This window comes from Drosophila kikkawai, unplaced genomic scaffold (genome assembly GCF_030179895.1).
Source record: "Drosophila kikkawai strain 14028-0561.14 unplaced genomic scaffold, DkikHiC1v2 scaffold_71, whole genome shotgun sequence".
In the NCBI taxonomy this organism is placed as follows: Eukaryota; Metazoa; Arthropoda; class Insecta; order Diptera; family Drosophilidae; genus Drosophila; species Drosophila kikkawai.
Window position 1 is genome coordinate 73462 of NW_027222732.1, and position 18192 is coordinate 91653.

An 18192-nucleotide genomic window follows, 5' to 3' on the forward strand; every position below is an offset into this window, starting at 1 on the left:
CTGGATTTGTCGTCAACAAATGTAAGGAAATACTTCGATCCTCCAATCGAACTTGTTCCAAACGGTCCGCACACATCTGAATGCACCAACTGCAACAGCTCCTCCGATCGATTCTCCGTCTGAGATGGGAAAGACTTTCCATGCACTTTGCTCACCATGCACGTATTGCACGGAGACTTCCTCGAAAAATCAGCCTTTTCCAGACCGCTCACCATTTGTCGTTTGGCGATTTCCATGAGACTTGCGTAATTCAGATGACCAAATCTTTTATGCCACAAAACAGCTTCAGACTCATGTGCAGCATAACATTTGTTCTGCGATTCGGTAAACAAATACAAATTGCCAACTCTGTTTACAGTTATCCGGCCGTCACCGTTCTGCACGACGCTCGCGCTTTTTTTTCCAAAAGTGACCACACAGTCTTTGTTTACCGCGTGGCTCACGGACATAAAATTACTCTTTAATTTCGGCACATAAAGAACATTGTTCAACTTCAGCTCACACATTCCGATTTTCAGGTTGACTTCACCCTTTCCTTCCGCTCTTAACAGGCCGTCGTCTGCGAGTCCGATCATTTTGGTGTGGTCTTCAAATTTCGCAAATTTGTTTTTGTTGCAGCACATGTGGCTGGTCGCGCCGCTGTCGAGACACCAAGTCCCTAGATCAAGAGAAACACTGTTTAGCGCGCCTAAGAGAGAACAGTTCATAGTTTTTGCTCGCTCTTTGCTCTCGACTGTCCGTCCGTTACTTCGACAGTTTTTCTGTATGTGGCCGAATTCACCACATCTGTAGCACTTTACCGTTCCTTTGCCTTTTCTCGGCCGTTGCCTAGCAACCAACGCTTGCTCGCTCGTCGTGTTCTCGCCGTCTCTCCTTTCTCCTTCTTCCTTCAAATTTATGCACAGATTCTCGAATGCCGGTAAATTGTCACGCGTTTCAATAGCAACAACAAAGCTTTCGTAATCTTTTGGAAGGCTGGAGAGTAGAATGATTGCTCTTAGCTCTTCATTTAAATCGATTCCAACACTTGCAAGCTGATCCAAAATTTCGACAAACATATTGATGTAACTGGTCATGCTCTGGCCGTCCGCCATCCTAAGGCTCAATAATCTTTTGTAAAGCGAAACTTTGCGTACCGGTCCGCTGGGTTGGTGAACTTCTTTAAGTTTCGTCCACGCTTCAAACGCGTGTCCACAGTGCTTGACATATCCCAACTGTGAGGGTTTTATGCTTAGGATGATCGTTGCCAAGGCCTTCTGGTCCAATCCTGTCCAGTCCACTCCTTCTGGAACTGCCTCTTGTTTTAGCTCCCCTGATGCGACTTTCCACAGCTCTGCGTGCACCAAAACGCTACGCATTTGGACACACCACGAATCGTAATTCCTTTCATCGAGCTTCTCGATTTGGTACATCCCGCTCATATCGCTGCTGTCGATCTCCGGAGTTAGAAAAACAAACGAGCCGAACACTCAAGCTACATTTAAGTCTTTTACTTATCCGCGCAATTATTTCTTGAAGCCGCACAATGGTTTTAGGCGGGGTCTGGGCCCATAACCTATTGAGGGGGAAAACCGTTACCCGCACAGGAAGAGAATAGGCACGAAGTGGTCTGCTCAGCTTGAGAGTTTATTTGCGACTGACTCGCGATCATAGATATATGCACAAACGCAAGTATGGGTTAGAGAACGAACATGCATTGCTTAGGGAAAATATTTATTTTCAACATTAATAAACCCCGGAGGTTTTTACACAAATCGGGAGCGCAAGAAAAAAACACGTCCGTTCATTTTGATGGAAGAATTGATATGACTGGTCATTTCATACAACGAAAATGGAACCAAAAATTTCTTAGCGACAGGCCCCAGAGCTGTTCGCGACGGGCCCCGAGATTTCGTGTGCGCCCGAAGCGACAGGCCCTGTAGCTTCGTGTGCGCTCGGGTTTTTCGCTCTCTCATTCTTATGCTCGCACACTGGTTGCGAGAGTTCAGTCGCAGAGTGGCGCATCTTCAGAAGGTGCGATTGAATTCTTCTTTATATGTATGCGTGTTCATGCATTCACGTACACGGGTACATGTGTGCGATCATTTCATTTCGGCCCAGCAAGAATATTTGGTCTTTTGCTACTTCTCGCGCTAGGTACCCTAACAATATGGGCAATAGTGAATATGGTTAATGATAAAAATAAGAATGTTATAATAAGTACGTCTCCGAAACATATTTTGTTTTTAGTTGAGGAACAGCGGAAAGGGTCTTTGGTAACGCAGCATTACCAACTTCAGCCGGTGCTCCGGCCCTTTTTTACCCTGTGCAGTGATACAACTTTTTTCCATTTTTACTGGAGATTACATCAGCGATACGGCCCATTAAGTCGAGACACTTGGCGTGTACGACCGCATCGCGGAGCCAGTAATAAAGGATACGCTGATCTCCCAAAACATTTTTTTTTTGCAGCGTTTGATAGCGCATATTGTCAGCACTGTTCGGCTGGGGGAAAACTTGCTGGTTTCGTTCCGTAGGATGAGCACGAATTATTATTACAGAATTCACTCCCGCGCCGCAGTCGTAAACACCAAAGAAAAGTCACCACCAAAATGAATAGAAGTAAGAAAGTAGGAGGCCCGGAGGCGTGGTTATTTTCTAATGTTAACGACCGTGGACGTGGTCCTCTTTATTTGGCTTTAGTATAGGAATTAAAAATACAAGCTGGAGTGGGAGATCAAACAACTAGGAGAGCGGGAGCGGCCGCTCAGCGATGCGACGATCGGCCAGAGCCGAAGCATCCGCTAGAAGAGCGGGAGCGAGAGAGCGAGCTGAGGAGCTTTGAAGAAGCGGGAGCGCTTCGGAGTCGCGGGGGGCGGGAACATAAGCTCCTGACCTGAACAAGCACTATGACCTCATTGTCAACAAACTTTCGACCATGATGGAAGAGCGGGAAAATAAGTATGGGAGAGCAGAAAACAAGGAAAGCTTAGAACCACTTAAGTCCAGCTGTAAGTAACGGTGAAAAATAAACGCGACAACAAAAAAAGGGGACAAGAAAATGCTGGACCCCGGTGGTTTTAAGAACAAAGTAAATACAAAAATTCGGAGCGCAAAGCAAAAACACGACCATTCGCTAAAAGTCAAAGACGATTGATGATGATTATAATGATGATGATTGATTTCTAACACTCCTTCTCAACAGTGTTTGTCATTTTACAGGATTCTTTACTAATTTCTGCGAGCTTTGATTAACGCGGTGTGTTATAATCGGTGGGACTTTACCAAGACCCATCTCGCTCCAAAGCTGCCTCCTTTGCAGCTGAAGAATGTGCTATATACCCGGCTTCTGTTGTGCTGAGAGCTACCACGGCTTGTTTTTTGGGCTCCCAGCTGATCGCTGCATTTGCTACCAAAATATCCAGCCGGTGACGGATCTCGCTGTCGTCTCCAGTCCAGTCGCCGTCCATATAACAACAGGCAACCTATTATGTTCGCTGATAGTTTACCTGGAATGTCTTTGTACCGTTGAGCAAGCTTCGCCACAGAATGGAGTATATCTGGCCTGGTTGCTATCGCCAAATACATGAGCGAACCTATCAGGCCTTGGTATTCAACTCCAGCACTCTTCCTTGCAGCATTGAAAGTGGTAGCCAGCTACAGTTTTGTATCCCGTAGGTTTGTATCCCGTATTGCTTATGGCCCACTCCTGGCCAAGCTTCTCCGTCCCTACATAAGCTGCAAGTCCGTCTGCAACAAGTGCGAGCCTTATGGGACAAAGTGGAAAAAAGTATGAAACGTGCTCCGATATAATTGCCGTAGAAGGATCCCTTAGCAGATTACCTATGCTTTAGTTCAAAAAATACGACTACTGCTTTTCCGTATACGAGTCATGCGCATGACTCAATCCGTTTAGGCTTCAGCGCAGCCGTTAATTTCGCCCGGTTGCGCTCATCTCCTTGCGATAAGGAATTTTTCGATGGAGACTATCTTCGATGACCCATTTTTCGAGGCCTATTCATAGCAGTATATGTCAACAACCCCAGGGGGACACCGGTTGAGAAGCTTTTTCATCAGCGGTGAGGCAAGAGCCATCGTTCCCGGACTATACTCACGATTATATACAATACGGGTCAGATGATGCAGATAGCATGTTGAATAGACTACATTAGCCAGAACGGGCTGTTAGAAATGTACACCTGACAGGTAGCGATTTACCTAAACAAGCCCAAACCAATCTGTTAACTAGTTTCGTTAACAGTTTATGAATGTATTTATCATTTAAAGCAAAAACCATGACCATTGGTTATATGGTTTTTGTGTAATAATATATGGATTTTGTTTAATATTACATGAAAGTTGACCAATTTAACAATTTTTGTAGGGCCTTAGGGCGTCCACAAACTTCTCGATATTGGAAGACCTTAGGGCCTCCACAAACTTCTCTATATTGGTAGACCTTAAGGCCTCCACTAACTGGCAGACCTGAGGACCTCCACTTACTGGTAGATCTCAGGGTCTCCGCTAGCTGGTAGACCTCAGGGCCTCCACAAGTCGTTCTCAATCTACGAGATCTGAGCGGCTTCTGCGCAGGGTCGTTTCACCGACACTGTCGACCCGAGCGAGAAGGATGTACCTGATACTGGAGTGCAGCCTTCCAGAGCGTCTACCGGCGGCAGCAGACTAAACCAAATCTTTCTAAACAGTTGGAATATTCGAGACAATAAACATATACAGGCCTGCTCCGGTAATCGAAAACGGCAAGTTTTTTTTCGTTTTCGTTTTTGAAAATGAGAAATTGGTGCTCCGGTAATCGAAAACGAAAGATTTTTTTGATTTGAAAAACGGGAACCTTTTTCTGGCCGGAATGAAAAGTAAATGGCATTTTTTAATTGAAATCAGATCTTATTTACAAAAGGAAAAAAATAGTTTACTCAGTGGTCTATTGATGTTTATTCCACACCACTATAAGATCATTCTGGCAGGTAGTTATTTAAAAAAAAAATTATTTCTGACCCCACCTCAGATTTGACAACAAAATTTTTGTCGTGTTCAACCAGTTTTCTCGTTTTTGCGATAGTTCGAAAAGTTCACCTCAAAATTTATCGCCAAGGTTGCCATATTGTTGGTGGAACGAAACAGCCAGTTCAAAATACTTATAAAATATAAATGAATACATTAATAACTATAAGGAGAGCCAAAATTGTTCTTTATAAATAATGCTATTTAATTTAATTGCTTAATGGTCAAAGTTGACCAAATAATTAATTGAGACCACCGGAATTAAAACTGTGAAAAATGTGGCAGCATCTTAAATGCCTAGATTTCTTTAACTCCATATATGTTTTATATGGAGAAAATATATGGATTTATAATATAATAATATATGTATATGTATATATATGGATGTTAGCGGACTGTATTTCGATTAATTTTTTATTATTGGATTTTTATTTTCTATCGTGCTTCATAAAAATCAATGTCTTTATGTAAGCCGATATGTATGGACGTATGTATTTAATTTTATTCTTATGTAGGAACCGTTTTGTACATTGATGTACGGATAAATGCCAATATGTTTAGAGGAAAGCGGAATAACAAGAATATGGCGACGTTCAAAACGGAGACGGATTAAAAATTTGCAAATTGTAGGAAATGGAAAATTCCTCAACTGCCGTTGTCAGGAAAACTCGCACTTGGAGTCGACACGGAAAATTAATCTTGCAGCAGAGTGACCGAAATTAATTGTTCGGACTACTGCTGAAGATCGGCAGAGAGGGGGGCGACGGAATTCGGAGTACTTATCTTGGAAGCAGAGAAACGCCGAGAACTGCTGGTGAAGCGGAGTTGTAGAAAAAATCCGGAATCCAAAATCCAAAATCCAATAAAATCCGGAAATCCAAAATCCACAAATCCGGCTCTGAAGGACCAAAATGTTCGGCTGGGGGGAAAATTGCTGGTTTCGTTCCGTAGGATGAGCACGAATTATTATTACAGAATTCACTCCCGCGCCGCAGTCGTAAACACCAAAGAAAAGTCACCACCAAAATGAATAGAAGTAAGAAAGTAGGAGGCCCGGGGGCGTGGTTATTTTCTAATGTTAACGACCGTGGACGTGGTCCTCTTTATTTGGCTTTAGTATAGGAATTAAAAATACAAGCTGGAGTGGGGGTTCAAACAACTAGGAGAGCGGGAGCGGCCGCTCAGCGATGCGACGATCGGCCAGAGCCGAAGCATCCGCTAGAAGAGCGGGAGCGAGAGAGCGAGCTGAGGAGCTTTGAAGAAGCGGGAGCGCTTCGGAGTCGCGGGGGGCGGGAACATAAGCTCTTGACCTGAACAAGCACTATGACCTCATTGTCAACAAACTTTCGACCATGATGGAAGAGCGGGAAAATAAGTATGGGAGAGCAGAAAACAAGGAAAGCTTAGAACCACTTAAGTCCAGCTGTAAGTAACGGTGAAAAATAAACGCGACAACAAAAAAAGGGGACAAGAAAATGCTGGACCCCGGTGGTTTTAAGAACAAAGTAAATACAAAAATTCGGAGCGCAAAGCAAAAACACGACCATTCGCTAAAAGTCAAAGACGATTGATGATGATTATAATGATGATGATTGATTTCTAACACTCCTTCTCAACAGTGTTTGTCATTTTACAGGATTCTTTACTAATTTCTGCGAGCTTTGATTAACGCGGTGTGTTATAATCGGTGGGACTTTACCAAGACCCATCTCGCTCCAAAGCTGCCTCCTCTGCAGCTGAAGAATGTGCTATATACCCGGCTTCTGTTGTGCTGAGAGCTACCACGGCTTGTTTTTTGGGCTCCCAGCTGATCGCTGCATTTGCTACCAAAATATCCAGCCGGTGACGGATCTCGCTGTCGTCTCCAGTCCAGTCGCCGTCCATATAACAACAGGCAACCTATTATGTTCGCTGATAGTTTACCTGGAATGTCTTTGTACCGTTGAGCAAGCTTCGCCACAGAATGGAGTATATCTGGCCTGGTTGCTATCGCCAAATACATGAGCGAACCTATCAGGCCTTGGTATTCAACTCCAGCACTCTTCCTTGCAGCATTGAAAGTGGTAGCCAGCTACAGTTTTGTATCCCGTAGGTTTGTATCCCGTATTGCTTATGGCCCACTCCTGGCCAAGCTTCTCCGTCCCTACATAAGCTGCAAGTCCGTCTGCAACAAGTGCGAGCCTTATGGGACAAAGTGGAAAAAAGTATGAAACGTGCTCCGATATAATTGCCGTAGAAGGATCCCTTAGCAGATTACCTATGCTTTAGTTCAAAAAATACGACTACTGCTTTTCCGTATACGAGTCATGCGCATGACTCAATCCGTTTAGGCTTCAGCGCAGCCGTTAATTTCGCCCGGTTGCGCTCATCTCCTTGCGATAAGGAATTTTTCGATGGAGACTATCTTCGATGACCCATTTTTCGAGGCCTATTCATAGCAGTATATGTCAACAACCCCAGGGGGACACCGGTGGAGAAGCTGTTTCATCAGCGGTGAGGCAAGAGCCATCGTTCCCGGACTATACTCACGATTATATACAATACGGGTCAGATGATGCAGATAGCATGTTGAATAGACTACATTAGCCAGAACGGGCTGTTAGAAATGTACACCTGACAGGTAGCGATTTACCTAAACAAGCCCAAACCAATCTGTTAACTAGTTTCGTTAACAGTTTATGAATGTATTTATCATTTAAAGCAAAAACCATGACCATTGGTTATATGGTTTTTGTGTAATAATATATGGATTTTGTTTAATATTACATGAAAGTTGACCAATTTAACAATTTTTGTAGGGCCTTAGGGCGTCCACAAACTTCTCGATATTGGAAGACCTTAGGGCCTCCACAAACTTCTCTATATTGGTAGACCTTAAGGCCTCCACTAACTGGCAGACCTGAGGACCTCCACTTACTGGTAGATCTCAGGGTCTCCGCTAGCTGGTAGACCTCAGGGCCTCCACAAGTCGTTCTCAATCTACGAGATCTGAGCGGCTTCTGCGCAGGGTCGTTTCACCGACACTGTCGACCCGAGCGAGAAGGATGTACCTGATACTGGAGTGCAGCCTTCCAGAGCGTCTACCGGCGGCAGCAGACTAAACCAAATCTTTCTAAACAGTTGGAATATTCGAGACAATAAACATATACAGGCCTGCTCCGGTAATCGAAAACGGCAAGTTTTGTTTCGTTTTCGTTTTTGAAAATGAGAAATTGGTGCTCCGGTAATCGAAAACGAAAGATTTTTTTGATTTGAAAAACGGGAACCTTTTTCTGGCCGGAATGAAAAGTAAATGGCTTTTTTTATATGAAATCAGATCTTATTTACAAAAGGAAAAAAATAGTTTACTCAGTGGTCTATTGATGTTTATTCCACACCACTATAAGATCATTCTGGCAGGTAGTTATTTAAAAAAAAATTATTTCTGACCCCACCTCAGATTTGACAACAAAATTTTTGTCGTGTTCAACCAGTTTTCTCGTTTTTGCGATAGTTCGAAAAGTTCACCTCAAAAAGTTATCGCCAAGGTTGCCATATTGTTGGTGGAACGAAACAGCCAGTTCAAAATACTTATAAAATATAAATGAATACATTAATAACTATAAGGAGAGCCAAAATTGTTCTTTATAAATAATGCTATTTAATTTAATTGCTTAATTGTCAAAGTTGACCAAATAATTAATTGAGACCACCGGAATTAAAACTGTGAAAAATGTGGCAGCATCTTAAATGCCTAGATTTCTTTAACTCCATAATGTTTTGCCTTTTCCCGGCTTCAAAATAAGCAATTATAAATATAAAAGGCAGTTCTTCACGTTGTTTGCTTTTTACCAAAAGAACAAGTCAAGTGCTTGAGAAATAAGAAACGATGAAAAACGAAACATTCCGATACCAAAAATTTTTCGAAAACCGGAGCAGCTAAAAACGAAAACGGTTCGTTTTCGCCCAAAACGAAAACGAAAAAATTTTACGATTACCGGAGCAGGCCTGATAATTATAGTTACTGCATATTTTTTGACGTTCTACTCTGGGACCCAGTCGACATCTCTTTTAGCAACCACGTCTGGCTAAATATACAAATTTCTAAGACGAACCGTGGCCCATGATACAATTGTATAATTGTATCATGCCCTGGCCATTCCTGAGCCACCGGAAACGACAAACAGTCACAAAGTGCTCTCGAAGTTTTTCCAGCAGCTCGTCTCTTTTTGGCTACTTATTCCAATTCTTCTCCCGTCTTTTTATACCCTTGCAGGGTATTATAATTTCAGTCAGAAGTTTGCAACGCAGTGAAGGAGACGTTTCCGACCCTATAAAGTATATATATTCTTGATCAGCATCAACAGCCGAGTCGATCTAGCCATGTCCGTCTGTCCGTCCGTCTGTCCGTCCGTCTCTCCATTTCTACGCAAACTAGTCCCTCAGTTTTAAAGCTATCTGAATGAAACTTTGCATATAGTCTTCTATATACTCTCACTGCTATATATGTCGGAACGGGCCGGATCGGACGACTATATCATATAGCTGCCATACAAATGTTGGATAAATTTGTATAAAAAACAACATTTTTTCATAATTTTGAGATATGGCCATTATTTCAGAATTTCGGTTTTAATTTTTTGAAAATCGGACGACTACATCATATAGCTGCCATAGGAACGATATATAACTTCGTTGTTTTTTAACGTTTTTTCATCTACTCCGGGATATAAGCCTATTTTATTATTCTATTTTGGTATAAATTTCATAAAAACAACTATATCATATAGCTGCCATATAAACCGATCGGTAGTTGTAGAGAAAATGTAAAGCTGAGAATGGAAAACTGTAACTGTCAAACTGTAAACATAATAATATAGGTAAAATGTAATGAAATAATATCTGCAAGGGTATACAAACTTCGGCGTGCCGAAGTTAGCTTCCTTTCTTGTTAATAATCTTTTATCTATTATAATATGTCGGGCTTTCCTTCCTGATCCTATAACTCCAGAACGCACGAACCAATTTCGACGGTTTTGCATTCGTGGAAATGTCTCGGGCTTCGTGATATATGCAGCAAAGAAAATGCAGGAAAAATTGCAACAGAAAAGCGGGAAAGTCATTTTTGCATACATCGCCATCACTGATACATAGCATGCCATAATTCCTCAGTTTATTTCATGAGACAAACCGAACTTTTGTTCAATATTGTGAAATTGTGAAAAAAGTAAAAAAAATGTATTATTTGTTTCCTAACATTTCAATTGGAATTAAGTTAAGATGGTAAGCTGTGTGAATTTTTTATTTAATTAATATAATATTGGGCACTTTCGAATGGTTTAGTAAAGCAAATGGTGAATCTGAGCCTTGGGAATTTGTAGCATTTGAGGCAAGCTTAGTGTCCTCTTCTTCGGACTTAACCTCATATATTTCAGCGGTTAAAAAAAAAATTGCAAATCAAAAAATCTGTCCCCCCTGGTCAAAGCATGTGATTGTCAAGTAGTTCGATGCAGGAGAAAAAGAGGACAGTAGGAATTACTCTTCCTAGGCTTGATTTGACCATTTCTGCGCCTTCTACGTCTTCCAGTTCATTCAAAAAAAAAAAAAAAATACCCAACTAAACCTAACCTAAATTGTACTCTAATAGTGTCACATTTGCTTCCCCAGTATTGTGTTCACAGAAACCTCTAAAAGACTTTCTGATAGGGTCCACTTAGTAAGTAGTTCTTGGTGTTTTTAACATCCCAGGGGCTATTTCGTCCCTAGATAATTCCACTAATACACTTCTTACCACAACACATCACAAACAATGTACCATGTAGTTTACCAAAGAGCACTTCAATGAATCGGATATAGAAGAGGGCATTGCCACCCTGCCGCAATCAATTTGTTACTTACATTTATATTATTAGTCACCATAAATCGTACTTTTTTTTATTTCTAGATACATCAGCAAATCATAAAACTTCAAATAAATGGATTAGTGGTCAAGATTACTACAGATTAGATGGAAAAACCCCAAAAAATATTCGACATGAAATGATAAAGCGATTCAACTGTGAAACCAACAGACGAGCTCGTGTATTTTTAATATCATCTAGGGCTGGAGGTCAAGGCATTAATTTAATAGGAGCAAACAGAGTCATAATTTTAGATACTTCTTGGAATCCTTCTAATGATCAACAAAACATTTTTCGGATTTTTCGTTTAGGTCAAAAAAAAAATTGTTATGTATACCGCCTAATTGCGATGGTAAGTACTTCAATGACAAAATTTCAATAATAATTTTGATAGTCTTGCAGGTTATTATAATTTTATGAAGTATACTATAATTTTATATTTAATGCAATTATATATCTGATTAGCATTAACATCAGATTCGATCAAAACATGTCTACATTTCTACACAGCTAGATCCTCAATTTCAGAGCTCTTTAAATAAAACTGCGAATAGCTTTCTATCAAAAGTTGTCCATGAGAAATAAGAGGAAAACATTTGTACCGCGCAAAAAAAAAATATATATATTTATAAGGGGTAAGATAAATAATAGAAATAATTATCGACATCAAAGAATAAAGATGATGCCTAGTTTGAGTGCATGCGTCGCACAGTAGCGCCTTTTCTCATTAAGCGTTGCAAAAATCATATCTTTTGAACCAAATAAGGTAATCGAATAATTTAAACGGCCTTGGACAGGTAATTGTTGTAAAATGTATATATCTACAACATAATGTACCACGCCCACAAAGGGTATCAAAGTAATGAAACAATTTTTTTAAAATATCTTTTATTTAATTTTTTATGGTTATTTTTATGTATTTGCTCAAATAATAATAATAATTGAAAAACTGAACAAAATATATTTTTTTAATTCAAAGTGTAACCGCCACGCGCTACAGTTAGTATATTTCTTGGAATGTATGAAATTGTGCCGGTATTTTGGTATATTTAACCCTGAGTAGTTTTGGTTTATGCCGTTGCATTTCCGCAGATGCAGACGATGAAAGTTAACCCTGATCCAGGAAAGATCCACGTAATTTATAGGCATATTGTAGTCGATGGCTTTCATCGGCTTCAGTAGTTATAGACTACTTTAGGCAGAAAATTGTGGAAATAATGGATACCTATACAAGCCCAAACCAAAGTGCCGTTTTTTTCGGTTCTTTAATAGTTTATGAATGTATCTATCATTTAAAGTAAAAACCATAACCATTGGTTTTATGGTTTTTGTGTAATATTACCTGAAAGTCGGCAAATTTACTCATTTTTTGGTATGATGCAAAAAACGAAAGAAAGTTCAAATTTGAATGCTCATATCTTAAAAAAAAAAATCTTAAAATAGATTTTATTGCATGATATATTCTATTTTTGCAACGCTAATTGTTCGAGAGGCGCTACTGTGCGTCGCAGCTAGAGAGATTTAAGAGATTTCCCACTAACAGCCTGCAGTCTTTCCGTGGTAGCTGCAGCACGTAGTGGCTGAGTCTGCCATTGCGTGTAGGGTACATGATTTTTTAAATCTTGAACGTCATGGATTTTCTCTTCCATTTGCTTTTTGCTCGTGCGTCTGCTTGTTACTGTAGCTTGCTGTCAAACGTAAGAGGTATAGGCTCGTTTTCCGTTCTGTTACTCGCCAGCCCTAGGCACAGTAGCTCCTTTTCTTATTTTGCGTTGCATATATTATAACTTTTGAAGCAAATAAGATCTATTATATAAAAATAAGTCGGGTTTTCCATCCTGATCATACTACTCCAGAACGCACGAACCGATTTCCACGGTTTTCCATTCGTTGGAAAGGTCACGGAATTCATTGTATAGGTATGCAGTAAAGAAAATTCAGAAAAAATTGCAACAGAAAAGCGGGAAAGTCTTTTTTGCATAAAGCGCCATCACTGATACATAGCATGCCATAATTCCTCAGTTTATTTCATGAGACAAACCGAAATTTTGTTCAATATAAGTTTCGTTTCCTAACATTTCAATTGAAAACCAGCATTTGTATTTAGGGTGGTAAGTTGAACTGTGTAATGTTCACTCCTAAACATGGTCCTTCGAGCCGACTATGTTTAGGAGTGGGGTGGCTAGGATATCCTCCGCAAAAGGATCAGTAGAGAAATCCGTCCCACGAAGAAGAAACGCAGAAAAAAGTCCAGAAATTAGGGGGTCGAAAAATGACGTTGGCATGGAGCGCCCTTTGCATGCATTTCTTGACAGTCGTATTGGAACTAAACTTAGCTTAGCCTAAGGGCCCGCTGCCGGCCGAGAAGCCCAGCTTAACGGCGCGAGAGCGGGAGAGCGGGAGAGCGGGAGAACCGGGAATGGGAGCGGCGATCGGGAACACGGGAGCGTGCGATCGGGAATACCGAGGAGCGGAGAGCGGGCGAGCGTTGCTAAGCTGGAAGCGCTTAAGCTTTTGGACGCTCGGTGGGCAGAGGGGGATCAGGGGCCTCCTGGCGTAAACATTCTCCCCCCCTTGCAATCACTCGGGTTGCAATAAACCCGTACAGGACGATGGTATGGAGGGGCGTCAGAGCGCTGCGTAGATCGTTGATGCTGGAGCGACGAGTAGCGATGAAGGACGGATGAGTGCCAAGGAGAGGCGAAAGCTTGTCGTAAGGAGCTTGCTGAACAAGGCGGAGGCGTCGAATGCCGTGAACAGGACGCATCACTGTGCGCTAGAAGACGTCGAACTTTCCGTAGCGGATGAACGTTGGCAGACTCGGCTACGGTGGGACTAAGTACCTCGGGTACGTCTGCTTTCCAGAGCGATCGCGGTGTATGGAAATGAAACCCTCGTATGTGATCTGGATGAAAGAAGATGACATAGAGATGAGTAATGGTCGTAAATGCGAACTAGAAGTATGGGGGTGACCGATGCTGCGAGCGGAGTGGATGCTCTGGACGGTCATGCGGATGCAGGAGAGTGTGGTGGTGCTGATTGCACGTCTTGCATCGGTCACCGCTGAGGCAGGTTCCCTCGGAATGCTCGTGGGCCAAACAGTTGGAACAATAACGGTGGTCGAGAACCGCTCGGAGCCTCTTCTCAGCGCAGAGTTTGAGGAACTGTTGGCACTTCCGGAGCGGATGGTTCCCTGGGCAGACTCGGCATTGGTAGGATAAAATACCTCGGGAACGTCTGCTCTTGCTGTCGTCGTACGGAACCCAGTAATTGGAGGAATCGGCAGAAGTGGTCACTCGTGTGGAGAACGAGGAAATTCTTTGAATGGGTGCAGGTCGAGGACTAGATGGAGCGGAGGGTCTTGGAACATTAGTAGTAGGATTGTCGCGGTGCAGCAGAGTGTGATGCCGGCTGTGGCACGTAAAGCAGGAATGGGCACTAGTACAGTCCCGTTGCTGGTGCCCTCGCGAAAAACAATTTAAGCAGAGTTGCTTTCTTCGGATGAAGTCTGTCCGCTCATTGACATTCATGTCCCAGGAAAAACGGACATATACGGATAGGGTGGTCCTCTCTGGAACATAGATTACACCGTCTCGGTGTTGGAGCCACCCTATCTTCGTATGAATTGAGCCTGCGCACCGGGGGATTGGCATTTGTTGACTTTGGCGGAAGATGCCCAGAGCCGCTAGGCCTGACGTCGTCGATGGCCTCCAAAGTGCGATGGCGCTCAGTCAGAAATGCGTCCAACTCCTTCCAGGTTGGAATTTCGGCTTTATTGCGAATTAATTGCTCCCACAAGGAAAGCGTAATTTTGGGAAGCTTTGAGGAGACCATAAACACAAGAAGGCAGTCCCACGCCTCGACTTCAATGGAGGACATTTGTAAGGCGGTCAAACAACTTTGAATTGTGCCTTGCAGCTCTCTTAGAGCGACTCCGGATTCTTGAGGAATAGCCTGGATGTTAAAAAGAATCTTTAACTGACTGTTGACTAACAATCGCTTATTTTCAAAGCGGTCGGAAAGGCTTCTCCATGCTGAGACAAAACCCTCGTTGGTCAGAGGGGCCTTTGAAACGATTGCATGCGCATCGCCACAGGCGTAAGTCGGGAATTATTATGTAAATCGCCGTGAAGAGGTCCCGGAAGGTGGGCCACCGAAGATAATCGCCTGTGAAGACCTCGGTGTCCACTGGTGGCAGGCGACACCCCGTAGAAAGAAGTGGTTGGACACTGACGGAAGCCTGAGTGGACTGGGAGGCTGCCTTGTCGATAATTTCCTGCAGCTGTACAAGACACCTCGAATATACGGAGTAGCACTCACTGTACTTGGATTCAAGCTCAGTGGCGGTGGCTGTACTGTCGGAGGACACGGAAAGAAGATCGGAGCAGCTTTCATAGCTTTTCTCCACCTTGTCCCACAGGGCCCGAATTGGTCCCGATGGACCCGGCACATGGCGGGGGAAAACCTCTCCGTGTCAGGAGCGCTCGGAATGTGGATGTTAGCTTCGAATTGGCTAACACGGGCTGTCGTCGAAATGAACTTTCGCAGGGCGATGTCTAGGGCATTTTGAGCCATTTTGGAAACCGACTGAGTGAGTCTTGGCGAAGGAACGGGACCAGAATCGACGGACTTGTCGCTTTTTGCCCTTGGGTTGGCAGTGGCTTTTTGTTGTTCCCCGTAGACAAACTCAATTTGGGACTCGGCGGATCAGCGGTTGTCGACTGACCTGAGCGAAGGATGCCTGATTCGAAGTGGAAAGCAGAGTTGTCTATATATATTCCGTGGCTCGGAAGTGGAGCTTGTCTAAATTGGAAAATTAATTTATTAATTATAATCCGTGATAACAAAAATTATTAATTAATTATTAATGTCGGAAATAATCAATGTAGCTTATTTAAGTATTTGCACGTAATTAATAGGGAGCCGGAAAGGCGGAATTAAAAAATAAACCTTGGCTTTGACTTGGGAAAAACTCACTGGGCTATACCGTCGGCAAAGCAGTGCATAAGTGAAGAGCTCAGGAGAAAGAACAAAGCGTAACCCAAGGAACTGCGACACAAACAACACGTCTGCTGCGGCGGTTGTGCAGATTTGGAGAAATAAACACTTGCACTTGAATATTTAATCTTGGTTATTTTGTTTGTTATTGTTTGGTTGTAATTTAATTCCTGTATGGACGGCCAGCGAATATAAATACATATGTATGTAGTTGGATAAGCATGCAAAATATGTATGGATGAGTTGTCTTTATTTTGGACAGTGGAAACCCGATAGCCGGACTGTGGTTGTAAGGGCGTACGAAAAGTATTGGAGGCAGAAAATATATTTTGTACAGTGGAAACCCGATAACTGGACTGGAGTTGTGAGGGCGTACAAAAAAAATATTAGAGGCCGAAAATATATTCATATATTGGCATGTATAATACGTACAGTAGAGCGTAGAGGACTGGACTGTATTTTCTTGAAGTTGAAGGAATTGTTTCACAGAAGCATATCGAGGCCGCGGGAAAAATACAGTGAACGAAAATATGAGAAGGAGATCTCGGGTAGGGGGCCGAATGCGGCAACACGAACTGTTCACTGTACACTTTTCACTGTGACGGCGTTCGACATGAACCACACTTTTACTGGTTTGATTATTATATATATATTTTTTTTAAATATATTGTCCGGTTGAAGGTTGAGGATGTCAATTACCACTCTAAGTAACTGACCAACCAACTCGCGGAGTAATGCGCGCCGATTTACATACGTATGTATGTATGTACGGAGAAATGTACAACGGGTCCGAAGAAGTGGAAGAAAAAAGCGGCGATAATTATGCCGTTGCAGAACGAAGTGCAGGCAAATGGAAGTGGAAAAAATTGGCTTTGGAAATGATTTTTAAGTTGTCTAATTGCCGTGGTGTCGGAAAACTCGGACGAGGAGTTGACAAAAAATCGTCCGCAGGTTGAGCGAAATTTAAATTTCGGACAACTGTTGACGACCGGCAATTAGAGACGGGAGGAAACTTTTTACTTATCTTTTCTGCGGCGGCACCACCAAAGCTGCTGGGAAAAAAGGATTCCAGGACGTTATCCTTATCCGGCTCGAAGGACCATGTTTAGGAGTGGGGTGGCTAGGATATTCTTCGCAAAAGGATCAGTAGAGAAATCCGTCCCACGAAGAAGAAACGCAGAAAAAAGTTCAGAAATTAGGGGGTCGAAAAATGACGTTGGCATGGAGCGCCCTTTGCATGCATTTCTTGACAGTCGTATTGGAACTAAACTTAGCTTAGCCTAAGGGCCCGCTGCCGGCCGAGAAGCCCAGCTTAACGGCGCGAGAGCGGGAGAGCGGGAGAACCGGGAATGGGAGCGGCGTAGCCATCCCTAGAAGCGAGCGACGATCGGGAACACGGGAGCGTGCGATCGGGAATACCGAGGAGCGGAGAGCGGGCGAGCGTTGCTAAGCTGGAAGCGCTTAAGCTTTTGGACGCTCGGTGGGCAGAGGGGGATCAGGGGCCTCCTGGCGTAAACAAATACAATAACTGCTTTCGCATGACTTCCTTTGGTGCTAATATCATTCGAGAAGGCCTCATGCCGACTTGCAAGGTAAAAGTTACAATCACTTACACAAATACAAAGAATTGCAACACATAATAACAACATATACACCGCGGACTACACCATCACACGATTCTTCAACAAATGATTGTTTGCAATTACAGATACAAGGACAAATATATAATTTGCATGGTTCAATGGTGCCAACACCAGATAACCCGCATCTATTTCTGCAAATAAATTTCATTTCGTCGATGGTGGATCAACTCAATCTGCGGTGCACAACAGTTAAAGAGACAAATTACTGAAAAGTTCAAGCATTTTTTCACGATAATAATGCTGTGGTTAATATGTTCAAAACAGCAAACGAATGCCATCGAATACCTACAAATTTGTCATAAGAGCGGACGACATAAGTCCGCCGCCATAATTTCGGCGTTTTAAAACGACATAATTTCGCGCGATCTTATGACGCTTGGCCTACGTCAATTAAAAGCGGAAAACCGAGGAGCAAACAGACCTTGAGGCCTTTCAATATATAATTTTAATGTTAATTGTTTATATTTATGTGTTATTGTGTTGGTATAGAATTAGTAAGAATAAATAATATTAATAAAATTTCAAGAATTTAATTTTATATATGAAAAAAAAAAATCATCTACAATTCATCGATGAATCATCATCATTTCATCGATCAAATGTTTATGAAATGTTGATGAATTGTTGATGAAATGTGGATGAAATGTTGATGAAATGATGATGAATTGTTG

The 18192-nt window shown here is 42.4% G+C and overlaps 1 long non-coding RNA gene across 3 annotated transcripts in view; it reads left to right on the forward strand.

The window, feature by feature from the left end:
* The window catches only part of LOC138929599 (uncharacterized), a 78665-nt gene that overhangs the window by 33934 nt on the left and 26539 nt on the right, over window positions 1-18192 (forward strand). The window contains exons 2-3 of one of the 3 annotated variants that reach the window (XR_011445843.1): window positions 10925-11232; window positions 11275-11515. This is a non-coding gene — a long non-coding RNA (uncharacterized lncRNA). The remainder of the gene's footprint in view (window positions 1-10924; window positions 11233-11274; window positions 11516-18192) is intronic. The other 2 variants (XR_011445842.1, XR_011445841.1) reach the window with 2 other exon arrangements.